The following is a 13,183-nucleotide window of genomic DNA, read 5'->3' as shown; positions in this document are numbered from 1 at the left end:
AGCACAGACTGCAGGGTCACAGTTATACAGCCCAGCCCTGCCAACCCAGCCAGGCTGAGCACAGACTGCAGGGTCACAGTTATACAGCCCAGCCCTGCCAACCCAGCCAGGCTAAGGACAGTGAGGAATGCAGGGTCACAGTTATACAGCCCAGCTCTAGCTCCATCAGGACCTCCCTCCTACCAGCGTGTACCAAAGAAAAGCCTTTATTTAATCTGGCGCCTGTGCTCAAACTGCAGGGAGATTCACGCTAGAGCGTATTAGGGAAGGGGAACGGGACATGAGGTCTCAGGAACACCCGAAATGGACGGAGCGGGACTGCAGAGATGTCCGTTCCTAAAAGCGCTGCGTTCCAGAGGAGCCTCGATGCCCGTGTGCGCGCAGGCAGAGCGGGGATTAGCGCTGGTGTATATTTAGCATGCGAGTCAATGAGACTGTTGTTCCCACGGATTCTGTCTGTGTGCGAGTCAAAATGGGGGAAAGACAGCTTGCCCTAAGCTACTGAAATCCTTAACTGAAGCAGTCACTCAAACGTATAGTACAATATTGTAAGCGTGTGCGTGTATGTGTGTGTGCGTGTGTGTAAGCATTAAAAAATATCCCAAAAACAGCACACAAAATGGAAAACATGACATGAGCAGACCTAAGTCAATTACAACTGTTCCTGAAAACGGTTATAGAAAACATGGTTATATCATGTATAGATGGCATATCTTGTGCAGATGGTAGTGATTAATTTTCCGTCTTCTGAGAGATCGGACATGTAAAAGCAGAGCCAGTGTTTCTCCAGAACTGTACCTTTAGGCTACATTTCCACATTCGCATGACAAGGAAGGATTAAGTTATAAATGTGTTATTTTTTTATTTATTTTTGTGATATGGAACCCAGGACATGAGTATGTACACATGTGTATATACATAACCCAGGACATGTGTATGTACATATATGTATAGCCCTGCAGGAAAACAAATGATTGACTATTTGAGTGGGTCTTGGTAATGCTTCCTGAATTGTAATGCCTAAACTAGAGTCATTCTGCGAACCTACACATACAGGCCGCTGTACTGTGCTGAGAAGCTACAGGTTAAAACACCATCTACAACAAATTATTGATTCATTAATTAAGTCCAGCAACTGATTTCATTTCTATTTCAAACAATGAGCTGATGAATTGAACAGAGGCAGTATTATTTTCCCAGAATGCATTTCAGGTGCCCAGAAACGATGCTGGGGGAGTTTTTTTCCACCGTTGCTTGGTCTCTGGAAAAAACCAAACGCTGAAAAGTACATAGTGCCCTTTTTGGCTTCGGACCAATGCGCGGACACAAGTACAGCGGTCACGGGAATGAAAAAGAGCCCGAGTCCTGTGAATTAAAAAATGAAACACTCGCCGAAGCCGCGCGTCCGTGGAGCGCATCGCACTGAGCCTGTGAGCCCGAGGGCGTCTCTAAACGGAGTCACGGCGACCGGCGCGAGCCGCCGATTTGCCGCGCTCCGCTTTGTCAGTCTGTCACTACCGCTTTAAAAACAGAGAAAATGCTTCGCGTGCCAAAGCGCCCCACTGTTCCCCCGGGAGCTTACGCCTGTAATGCTTCCCCGTGGATAAAACGCGCCGCTTAGGTGCCGCGAACACAGTGCAGGAAAGGAGAAAAAGAAAAAGAAAAAAACAGAGCAGCCTAATCTCTCCATCTGCCATTTATTTACGACTCTCCGCTTTCCAATTCCCGCCAGCATTCACAAAAGCGTTTTACTTCTCCTCGGTTTACCGGCACTTTCCGGCTCCATTGAAATGGGTAGCGGAGCAGGAAATGAAGACTCTCGGTCTCTCTCTCTCTCTCAGCAAAAGCCCAGCGCGGGTCCTGAATACGGACAGAGGGGGAAGAAAGTTTGTATTAAAACCACACAGGTTCCCCACGTAAAGCCTTCCCCGGCTTTGGAACGTTTCCTTTTAAAATGTACGGTAGCACCTTCGGGACAGACAGGCAGCGCGAATTGCAGCAGAAGAGCGATTCCGAAAAGTAGACTTAAAAAAAAAAAACTTCCTGCAAGTTAAGCCTTTTTATTTATTTACATAAAATGAACACAAAACTATTCTGAAAGCATGCATTTTTTTGAACGCGTTCTCTGACAGGTGAAAGGTACTCAACACAGTCAGCAGAAAGGTATCCCAGCATTCCGTGCTCTCCTCTCTCACCTTGACACTGTGGGACCATGGGCCCCAGGGTAGGGGCTGTTACTGCTGAGTGAAAGGTGATACATTAAAAAAAGCTAGTTGGCACTCATAATTTGTCTTGGTGTCTAATTACACATTTTTATTTAATATTTGACCTCCCAAGCCCTTTTATATTGTTGGAAAATATATTTATGATATATTTTCTCTTTTCCACCACCCATTCCATGTGCATCATAATTTAACTTTATAATTGTCACCTTCAAGGATGTCATATGACCCTCACAACAGTTTTATGAAACAGTGGTGGTGCTGATCTGAAAAGGAGCAACCATGACCTGCGGCTGTTTTGGGGGGGGGGGGGGGGAGTATGAGTTTGGTTGATCTACCTGACCTGCGGTCCACTGTTGGAAGTTTGGGGGGTTCAGGGTCAGGAGTCAACCCCGTCCTACATTTTAATTTCCACACGAGAACTGTGAAATGCCTATAAAGTTTAGTGACGTGCAGTTAACGCTCTTATCCAGAGCAATTTGCTCAGATTACACACAATCCGTTTATACAGCTGAGTATTACACTGATGCGACTGAGGTTAAGTATCTTGATCAAAGATAAAACAGAGACTCCCCAGCTGGGAATTACATCCACAGCCTGTCACAATTTTTTTTTTCCTTCTCAACTTTTTTTTAAACCTTATTTCCCCCACACTAAACAAAGGACAAAAACAGCATCAACAATAATGAAAAATAAACAACAGTGACAACATTAAAAAATAGAATCTGAAAGGCAATATGCAGTAGACGATACCAAATAATTATTCTACATTCATCTGCAGTGCTGACAATAAATTGCAGAGACACCATTCTCCATTAACTTGCCATTATAACATGGGTATCTTTGTCATTTCCTCCACCATCTTCGGCGAACACATCCAATTACATTTGACCCCTGCGCGTGTGACCTCTTGCATGTTTACTTCCTGTCAGGGCAGATTGATTGTATTGCCAGCTGTTTACCATTAAATCATGTTTTTGTACTTTTATTTTTTTCCAGAATTACTGATTCCGAGGACAAGACATACTGCACGTCTCCACGGCCCTCAGGTCATGGAGGGGAATATTATTTTAGAGAATTTATTATGATACAAAAATTACTCATCAGAACAGCAGTCGATGCACGGGCGACTGGTAGAGGAACTGTGCGGTTTCCTGAGCTGTGCTCTCGTCATGATGTAACGCTGAGTGTCGCCATATTCAGGGACGGGCCGTGCTCGTTTCCAAATACATCTGTGTGACACGTATGCTTACATGTACGCATTTCCTGTGTAACATCAGTTGCTTGCCCCACGTTCTGCATGGATTACATGTTTTCAGAACAGCCCATACCTCCAGTGTTATGACTGCAGTTTGCAGATACACTAATAACACTGTTGCAATCATTTGTACCATCCAAGAGCACTGAGCGTTACTATCCAGGGTTAGGGATTTGTTCTTAGAGGTTGCAGGTTTGATTCCCAGGAGCACAGCCGTCACACCCGTGAGCTGCTTCAGTACATACACACTCTGTCACACGCCTGAGCGTTACGTATTACTGAAAATACTCTCAAAATATGAAAAAATATTATCTGAGGTCCTCGGGCTCAGCTGCAGTCACGGGTCCGCTCTTTAATATCTTCGCATTATGCTGAATATTGCCTCACAGCGGCTGAGCCTGCGGTGACCTTTGACCCGTGATGTAATGGGACATTCCCTCAGGGCCACCGTGTCCTGTTTTGTTTCAGTGATGCTGAATCCTTAAAGACACCCCCCCACCCCCCCATCCCCCCCCCGCCCCCCTGCGAGTGTCCTTCCTCCCCCCTCCAGTGTGCCTCGTTCGTCGTGTTTGTTTTTCAGATAAAAATAGAAAGGCGCTGTAATCTCGTTGCTGTAATCCCGACGGCGATGGCGACGGTGTAACCCGTCTCTCTGTCCGCCCACGTTAAATCCTCCTCGTGCTCCTGTGGCGGCGGCGGCGCTGGAGTGTTTTTAAAAAACAGAAGGGAAGTCTGACTGCCCCTGTGACAAACTGCTGGCTCGCGGCTGGTGGTCACCCTCCGTAGCGAATGTAATTTAGAGTCGGTCAGGCCACCAACCAGGCTCCAATTCGGCTGGACGATTCCGGGGGGGCGGGGGGGGGGTTGGGGCTGGGGGGAGGTGGCTGGCTGTGGCCAGCTTCACATACAGTTCATTGAGGCTTTAACTCTGAGATACATCTGTGTGACAACATCACACTCGAAGAATGCTAAGCTGTCCGACACCATCTCTCCCTGCCCTAACAGGACTGAGCATGATAGCGATAGTGATAGTGATAGTGATATATATATATATATATCACTATGTCATGACACAAAAGCGTCATGGAGCTCGTTACACCCCAGTCGCGAGTTGTGACATAGCGAAATACACGACGAACCGTTTTTGGGCTGAAATAAGAAACATCCCGGCTAACGTACGCACGGTTTCGCAAAAACACCGTCTGGACTTTGACCGCCGTAATCTGACGCTCGTTTTAAATCCACTCAGTCTGACGGGATGTGACCTGCCTGAGCTCCGGTCCCTCGCCCCGCTGTCCCGTCAACACCGCTACCCAAAATCCCTAATTAACCCGAGCACCGCGGCGGGATAAGGCGGGAGGTTTAGATCCTGCCGGAGCACGCAACCTGGGGATGACCTTGCTCACCTGGGACCACCTTGCTCACCTGGGACCACCTTGCTCACTGGGGACGACCTTGCTCACTGGGATGACCTTGCCCACCTGAGACGACATTGCCCACCTGGGACCACCTTGCTCATTTGGGACGACCTTGCCCACCTGGGATGACCTTGCCCACCTGGGACGACCTTGCTCACCTGGGACCACCTTGCTCACCTTGGACGACCTTGCTCACCTGGGACCACCTTGCCCACCTGGGACCACCTTGCCCACCTGGGACCACCTTGCCCACCTGGGACCACCTTGCTCACCTGGGACCACCTGCTTGACCTTGTTCTGCAGGGTGGATGCCAGTAGTGCACACAGACACGCTACTGTCCCAGTGCTGAAGGCTCAATGACCCGCTGGGCCTCTCCAGCGATCAGTCTCATTCCATAGCAGGGCCCGAGTAACTTCAGCGCCGATGGCTCGAGAAGCGCCCCGGGTCTTTATAAAGGTCCCACACATACAGCGGCCTTTTGTCCAAAGTGAAATTGGACTTTGGGTGCATTCAGTGGCCAGAGACACACGATTGCTGTTCTGACCTGGGGGGAAACGCTGAGTCAGCACTCCACAGGCCCTCCCCCTGAAGGCTCTCTCACCTGGCTCCAGTAGCCCAGGTGGGCAAGCGGAACGGATGCCGAAATGCATGCTGGGAAATTATTCAGACTCCCTCCCTCATTGCCGGGTTCAAGGAGAGCCGGGGGAACACGCTGGCGGGCGGTACCCTTCTGTTCTTCTCCGTGAATCCCGGTACACCAAGTACTTTTGGTTTGATGCTTTGCACATTAGGAGTGATGATGACTGTGTGCTCCCATAATGCAACAGTCTGTTCACCAGCTGTAGGTGTATTAGACCACCAAGAGACACACGCTACATTCAAGACAAGAGCAACAACAATTAACGCGCTGAGAATGTGCACTTAAATGACTAAACATGGAGACTCATTAAATATGAAAAAAGGACGTTTTTAAAGAGCTCTGGAGGAGTCACATGACCAGAAATAGGACCTGTGGATTGGCCGGGATATACAGTAGGTTTGTACAAATAGATTTAACCTGATATTTAAAGTTTAAGTATTAACACAAATTTTAAAAGGTTACTAGAAGTGAGGTTATTTATCTCCACCAATACATCTGTTTATTTTAATCAGAACTGAACAGGAACATATTCGAGAACTCTCCACATCAGTTATTTTAAGTCCACCAGTTAAAAAAAAAAGGAAAGATAAGATGAAGCCAAGAGTGGAAACATTGCGCTTATCTGTGTCATACATGCTGTTTCAACAGCATCAGTGAGACGAGCCCTTGACCCACTAACCCACTCTTCTTTAGGCCCCTCCCACATGCATACATAATTCCGCAGTGTCGTATAATGGGTCTCGTAGCCTAAAGGTCACAGGTTCGGTTCTTCACCGAGGGAGTCCCACATCACTCTATTAACCGCAAATTTTTTTGTTTTTTTCTAAAGAATGGATTTCGGATAACGACTCCATTTCTTGGCCTCAATATGATTGATTAATTTTATCTGAGAAGCCCTCACATGCCCAAGCGATTCTGACCTCTGACCTGACGTACCCTGTCACCTCAGCGGTTTGATGGAAGCGGTGTCAATCATCAACCCTGGTGGAAATGCAACGCCGTCCTGAGATCGACACTGTTCTGGCATCCGAGATGAAATTCAGAAATACTGTTTCAGATCTCTCTAATGATCTTACAGAAAAAAAAATCATAAATTTGGAGTTATGTTATGGGCCTACATAAATAACCAAAAGACAGCAAATACTATATAAAACCTGTTTTATTCGCTTAAGATTTTAAATAAGTTTTTTTTTTCTTGAATGGTTCTTATATTGCCCCCTACAGGAGGGCTGGGTATTGGTCTTTTAGAAACTATGTCGCTGACAAGAAAAATGGACATTCTCATTTTAACCAATCAGTGCTGCATCTGTTTAGTGCGCTGCCAATCAGAACTGGCCTTTAAAGGCACACCCATCACAGAACGGACAAGCTTTGTCAGACTTCCAGCTCCCCTGTTGAAAAAAGGGTTTATATCTTACATCAAAGGGAAATGTTATCTTCCTGTTTATAAACCAGTTTCGAAAAAAGGTATGCGTTCATCTTCATCCTGTAACTTAAGGAACACTTTAAACGTAATAAAAAGGTGAGGACACAGGGTATTTATACAAAATAACAAAGTGAAAAATAAATTAAAGACAACGAAGGGAAAGACACAGGAAACCAAAAAAAACTGCTCAATGCTAAAAACAGGCAACACAACACGTACAACACCCCCCCCCCCCCCCCAAACATGAAAGACATATTTTAAACCACAAAATGGCTGCCCTCTGTGGGCGATGAGAGGTGAACCTGTGGAGGCTTTTTATAAAGAGCAGACTCGTGAGAATCTTCCGGAAGGTTCCCTGAGGTGGGGGTGAGCGAATCTGTGGTGCCACATTCTGAAAGGCAGTGAGGCATTTTGAAGGGGTTCGCCCAGTATAACCGGGACGTAACGGGTTTTTAAACTTCCCCCCACTGCTCTGATGTAAAATGGAGGGTAGTCCCCCCCCCCCCCCCCCAGTTCCTCCACACCCCTGTGGTGTTTTAAGATGCAGGAAACCAGGCAAGGGGATTTTAAACCTGTCCCCCCCTCCCCAGAATACAGTAGCTATTGAAAACTGTGTGGGATGAAAAGCAAAGGGAATCATTTTTATCAGTCCCCCCCCCCCCCCGGCACCCCCGCCCCCTCCATCACCTGCAGTGACATTTCCTGACCTCACCATTGATCCTGGAAATCTACTGCACGCCTAAAGGGCAGATCTTTCCCTCCAGATTAAAAAAAAAAAGAAAAGAGAAAAGAAAAAAAAAGTAGAAATGAACGACAGATATGGGTCAGCCGCAGACGGGTGCGGGGCCCAAATCTGGGTCACGGCCAAACTCTCTTTCTGGGGCCTCCATTCATCCTCTGGCACACTTGTTTCCCGCTGATATACGGACCGCTCGTCCCTCGCTCACCGCCCCGCAGTCTGGGCACGCAATCTGCCGAGTTTAATTAACTCCGGCCTTCACTGAAGCCTGCGCCCCTCACGAAACCTTCCCCCCGTCGCTGGGAGGTCAGGCAGCGCTGGGGCGCGATTCACTTCGGCTGCAAGTTAAGGTCTCTGTTTTCAGGCCCACTCTTTATCTAAATATTACCTAAACGATTCCTTGTTTTAGTGTAATATTTATGGTAATTATGTATTGATTATCCAGGCACAGGGTGGGGGGACCCCAGCAGACCCTGCGGTTCTCTGGGACCAGGGTTGGGGACCCCAACAGGCCCCGTGGTGCTGAAGGACCAGGATTTGGGGACCCCCTGTGCAAGGGCAAATAATGATAACGTGTCACTCAAAGACCCACATGAGGGGAATTTCTGTTGCTGCAAAACACCACCGCCTTGTAAACAAGGACACTACAGCTGCCCCTGCAACCACGCGCCTCACTTCCTTTCTCGCATTTCGACTTCCTGTCTGTCTCGGACGAGCCTGGAAACTGCGCTTTGATGTGAGCTGAGGGGAAGTTCACCTGCCAGGCGCCTTTGATGTCGAACTTTCCACCTCCCTTTCTGACATCTTTCCGGAGGACCCAGAGGACTAATCTTTCCTTACGGGCAGACAGATGCAGAGACAGAGAGCGACAGGTCCCGCCTAGCCGCCATTTCCTGTTTTCTTCTCTGTGTCAGTGTTCGAAATGCTCCTCGTCGACTGAGTTAGGCCAGCAGCTACTGTAGTGCTCCACCCATGAAAGATAGCTGATGCTAACACAGCTTAGCTTCGGCGGCAGTTACGCAGCGGCTCGCCAGCGGTCCACCGTCGGCAGAGCCGGCAGGCCGCCATCAGCCGCCAGCGGCCAGCACAAATAGAGCGATCGCGGTTCAGCTGCTGAGAGACGGTAGAACAGCAGATAAACAGTTCTGCCACTAAGGCACTACTGTAGTGACAATCTTTAAAGCGGTGGCATGCCTACATTGGCTGGATCGGCTTCTGCCAACAAATGCGGCTAAAGGCCAGGGCCTGTGGAATCCCCCAAATTTTCTACCCCTAAAAGGCTCACCAGTACACAGTAACATACTCAAGTCAAGCAGTCTGAGAGGATTCAAATCTGTATTTCACTCTGTCAGAGTGAAATACACTCTATTAGTGTTAATTTAACACTGACCAATTTTCCTGTGCACATCAATGGAGCGCTGAACCAGACACAGTAAACCTGTGTCTTCCAAACTGTACACTGGCCGGTCCGCATGACGGTCCAGCTCAAATCACACCGCGTGGAAAGAAAATGAACACGCGTCATCTTGACAGACGGCGTATGCCGCCATTGCAGCGTTCCCTGGACCACAGCGTGCCATAGCTGACTGTCACGCGTCTGAGAAGGTTTGTGGGATGTCGATGGATCAGGTGACAGAATTGGATCGGATGAGATCAGCCGGTTTTAGGGAAGCAGAAGTTTCACTTCGCTAAAAAAGGAAGCCGCAGAACCAGGTGATCGAAACAGGTGTGTGTGTGCGTGTGTGGGGGAGGGGGGGGTTCCCGCAGGTGGGCGGTTCCCCAAAGGTGGTGTCCCATGCACTGATGCGTGCTAAAATGGCGCACACTCATTTTCCTCTACAGTATCATTTTCCTTTATTTTAATTAATTGTGTTCAGTTCACTAGGAAAGACGGAAAATATCAACAAGACAAAACCACACACACACCTGTAGGCTCTCTAACCACGGACTGCCCCTCCAGGCCCGGTCCAAAATCCAATCAGACCCACTTTCATAGCTTTCGCTGTAACTGTTCTCAGAGGGATAAGGGCCCTACCCAGCACAGCGTCGCCAGGATGTGCTGCAAGCTCGCACTTCCAAACGCCGCTGAGAAGTCACATCAGGAAAAAAAAAACCGACGTGAGAAAGCGTGGTGTTGCCGTGGCGCCTGTTCCTCTGGTGCCGACTGTTCTTTTCCTTCCTCAGGTATTGTTAAGTTTGCCGTTGCTCGTCTTGTTTATAAGGAACTACAGCGAAAAGGCTGATAGATTTCCCTCTGATTGTTATCAAAGGTGTTAGCTCACACAGGAATCTATTTTCAAAAGAAAAAGAGAAAAAAACCCTGTGTGCTGACACCATCTTTTAACACCCTGACTGCAAACCCCTCACTAAACAGAAGGTACTTTTTTTGCTGAGAAGCCGTATCTAAACAAAATGCAACGTAAGATTCAGGGTTTTGGTGTTTTTGTGTACCAGAGCAGCACTAAATTCTCCCCACTGTGGCCTGGATCGCATGTTACATAAAGCGTTTTTTTTTCACACCAAGCCTGACAAACACAAAATGCCTATACACACCGATTTTGGCCATTTCCTACTTTGTGGGATGTAGATTACTGATATTAAGAATTTATCCCGTCAGATTGCATTCAACATAATTAAAGAATCACGATTCCACTAGATAACACCATCACCATAGATACCACTGTTCTATAGAATCCCAGATGGATACAGTTGCACTGTGGAGGTTCTGAAGAACAATGGATACGAGGTGAACGATCAGCCAGTGTTCCGCACAGCGTGTTCTACTGCAAGCGTGTGGCGACGCCCACAGCTCTGCCCAGTAACCCATCTCAGAAAGGGTGCAGCTGCACACAGAACTCTGTTCTGGCACCAGTTCAGAGACCGTGAAAGGTCTGTGCCGGGGAAACCACTGCCCTCATTACTCAAAAGGGAATCAATCCAGCCGCAGAAGTAGGTCAGCGATCGTCGATTCTGCTGATGAAATGCAAGCAGGCCATCTGTGTGCATATTGATCCAGACTTGGACTAATGGCAGATTTCACCCACAACTGCAAATGGAGAACAAAATCCACCGATACTTTATATATATTTTTTCTTTACAGTTAAAACTACAAATTTTAGACGGAACGCATTTAAGCCAGTTTGGGAGAACACAGAGGACCCGTTTGAAAGACCTCTGCCCCGTGTTTTAAATACTACACAACCGCAGAGCTGATGAAGCACATTACAGCCAGGCAGCGCACGATCTGAATTAAGCAGTATCTACTGAGATTTAATGTGTATGCAACATTGCCACCAAGGCACTACTACTGTACCTCTTATCACTCCCTATTTGCACAAGCCAGCCAAAAGGCTTACAGGGAGGGACCACTAAAACGCCCCCCCCCCCCCCCCCCGGCCCCTGGCCCCCACCCCCCTCCAGGTGGCTCACATGAGAAGCAGAGGGGCCCACATGTGGATGCTGGGGTGGACGTGAGAGCCCTAAAACTATTCTGAAAGGCCTAAATACAGAGGTCAGCAGAGCGAGCCAAGCATGGGCAGCAGTGAATGGTCAGGTGAGGCAGGTGATTTAAACAGCAGCTCCCATCACAGCATCAGCATCATGTGACCCAGCGGCGATTTGGCGACTCTCGTCCGCACGGACTAGTTCCGCAAGCTTTGCATCGCTCTGTGAGTGTGAACACCAGAGCAAAGGTACATGGGAAAAAAGCGTACATACACAGAGAGGTCACATGACTGCGTGATACTCAACGCTGGAATGCGATTGGCCAACCCTGCCAGCTGACCGCACCTCAAGTCGAGCACCGTAGTGTTCTTCGTTCGAATAACCGTGAAACCCCATTCCTAAACCTAACTGAACACCTGCTGTGGAACCGGTGTAGATTAGTGCAGCATGTTCGCTTGCTGGGATACAACAGTGTGCTCATCCATTCTTAATGAGAACAAGCCACTGGTCCCAAGGGTTAAGCTCCTGTGTTAACAAATATCATCAATACCCCACTGAAATGTTCAGTGTAAAACACAACCATTTAACTGCAGTGCAAAGGATTTTTATTTTATTTATTTATTTTTTTTTTAAGTAAAGCACTACACTTCCAACATCAAATGCGATGAAAATAGTTACACACTCACATGTTCTACAACTTTTACATTTAATTGAATGAAAGTGTTTGTTTTCAAAACTCAATGACATGAACTATCGCTGAGCCACAGACGCATCACTGGAAATAACGACGTGTAGTGCACTTAGTGATTATATTTTCCATTTCAATTCTTTTTTTATTTTAAAAAAGCTTTAATAGTTGCCATGTCGATGTCCAATTATGTCAACGTTGACGCTCCATATTGATCTGGCCCAAGGAAACAGGCGGACGTCACAGCCACATCAGAGATGGCGGTCCTGAGTGTGAGCCCTGTCAATCAACGGAGATCCTAATTGACCAGTTTCCATTCACAACACGTCTGCTTTCGGAAGGTCTGAATGGACCGCACAGCGACGGGTCACACGCGGCATCAAAGACGACGCACTGTCCAATCACTGCACTCCATCTCGCAGGACCCGGCCAATTACAGAAGAGAAGCTGGAAGGGACCTCCTCCCCAAAGAGAGCACGCCATTGGGCAATATCCACTACTGAGTAATCAAACCCGCTTAAAAGGGAATTCTAAAAACAAACAAATCTGCGAGGAGTTTTTAACGACAAGATCTCAGAACGCAGATTACGCACGCAGTGGGATTTGGAGGGAAAGTCTGTGATGCCGCGATCACCTGCTTAGCGTGGCGCCAGGTCAAAGTGGATTGGTGACCCCCCCCCCCAAAATAGCAGCGAACACACAGCGGGGAAAGCCTCTTACCCTCGGCGTCTCCGGCGGCGACAGAAACGCACGGGACGCGCTCAGGCTACGGGGGGCGCAGGCGCCGATGGTCGGTCTCGTTTCGCATTTACAATTAGGCCATTTTGGCCGACGTCCTCACCGGCAACGACTTTCGCCTTTACGCTCGCTTGATAAGGGACGGGGTAGCTTGTCACCGAATCGCAGAAAATAGCCGCCACCTGTCGATGCAAGTCTAATGTTAACGCCAAGGAATCACAGTATGGAGGGGATTTAGAGCCGGTTGGCGTGTCCGAGCACCCACAGCATAAGCAATCTTTGAGATGCAGATTTAGGCACAGATTCCCTCAATGTGGTTGGGCTGAGTGTAGTAATAGGACTACTCATTTCGGTAAATAATAATTCTGCTCTGATGGAAAAAAAAAACAACATGATTCAGTATCGGAGTAATACTGAGAGGTAGGAACGGAAACACCATCTGTCGGAACACACGGACGCCAGGCCCGTCTCTGTTGGACGTGGGAAGCCTCTCATGGTGATGTTAAAACGACTGAATAAGCAATTAAAAACCACGCGAAAATAACTGCCATTTAGAAACCAGAAATAAAGCAAAATAATAAAGTTGAGGAAGCTGCTCGCTGTGTACGT

The 13,183-nt window shown here is 47.9% G+C and overlaps 1 long non-coding RNA gene across 2 annotated transcripts in view; it reads right to left on the bottom strand.

The window, feature by feature from the left end:
* Positions 1 to 1,683: 1,683 nt before the first annotated feature.
* Positions 1,684 to 13,183, bottom strand: part of LOC135252215 (uncharacterized) — a 34,649-nt gene continuing 23,149 nt past the window's right edge. For both annotated transcript variants that reach the window (XR_010329361.1, XR_010329360.1), the window contains one exon: positions 1,684 to 1,860. This is a non-coding gene — a long non-coding RNA (uncharacterized LOC135252215). The remainder of the gene's footprint in view (positions 1,861 to 13,183) is intronic.

Source organism: Anguilla rostrata, chromosome 4 (assembly GCF_018555375.3).
Source record: "Anguilla rostrata isolate EN2019 chromosome 4, ASM1855537v3, whole genome shotgun sequence".
NCBI lineage: Eukaryota > Metazoa > Chordata > Actinopteri > Anguilliformes > Anguillidae > Anguilla > Anguilla rostrata.
This window is presented reverse-complemented; position numbering and strand designations above follow the sequence as displayed.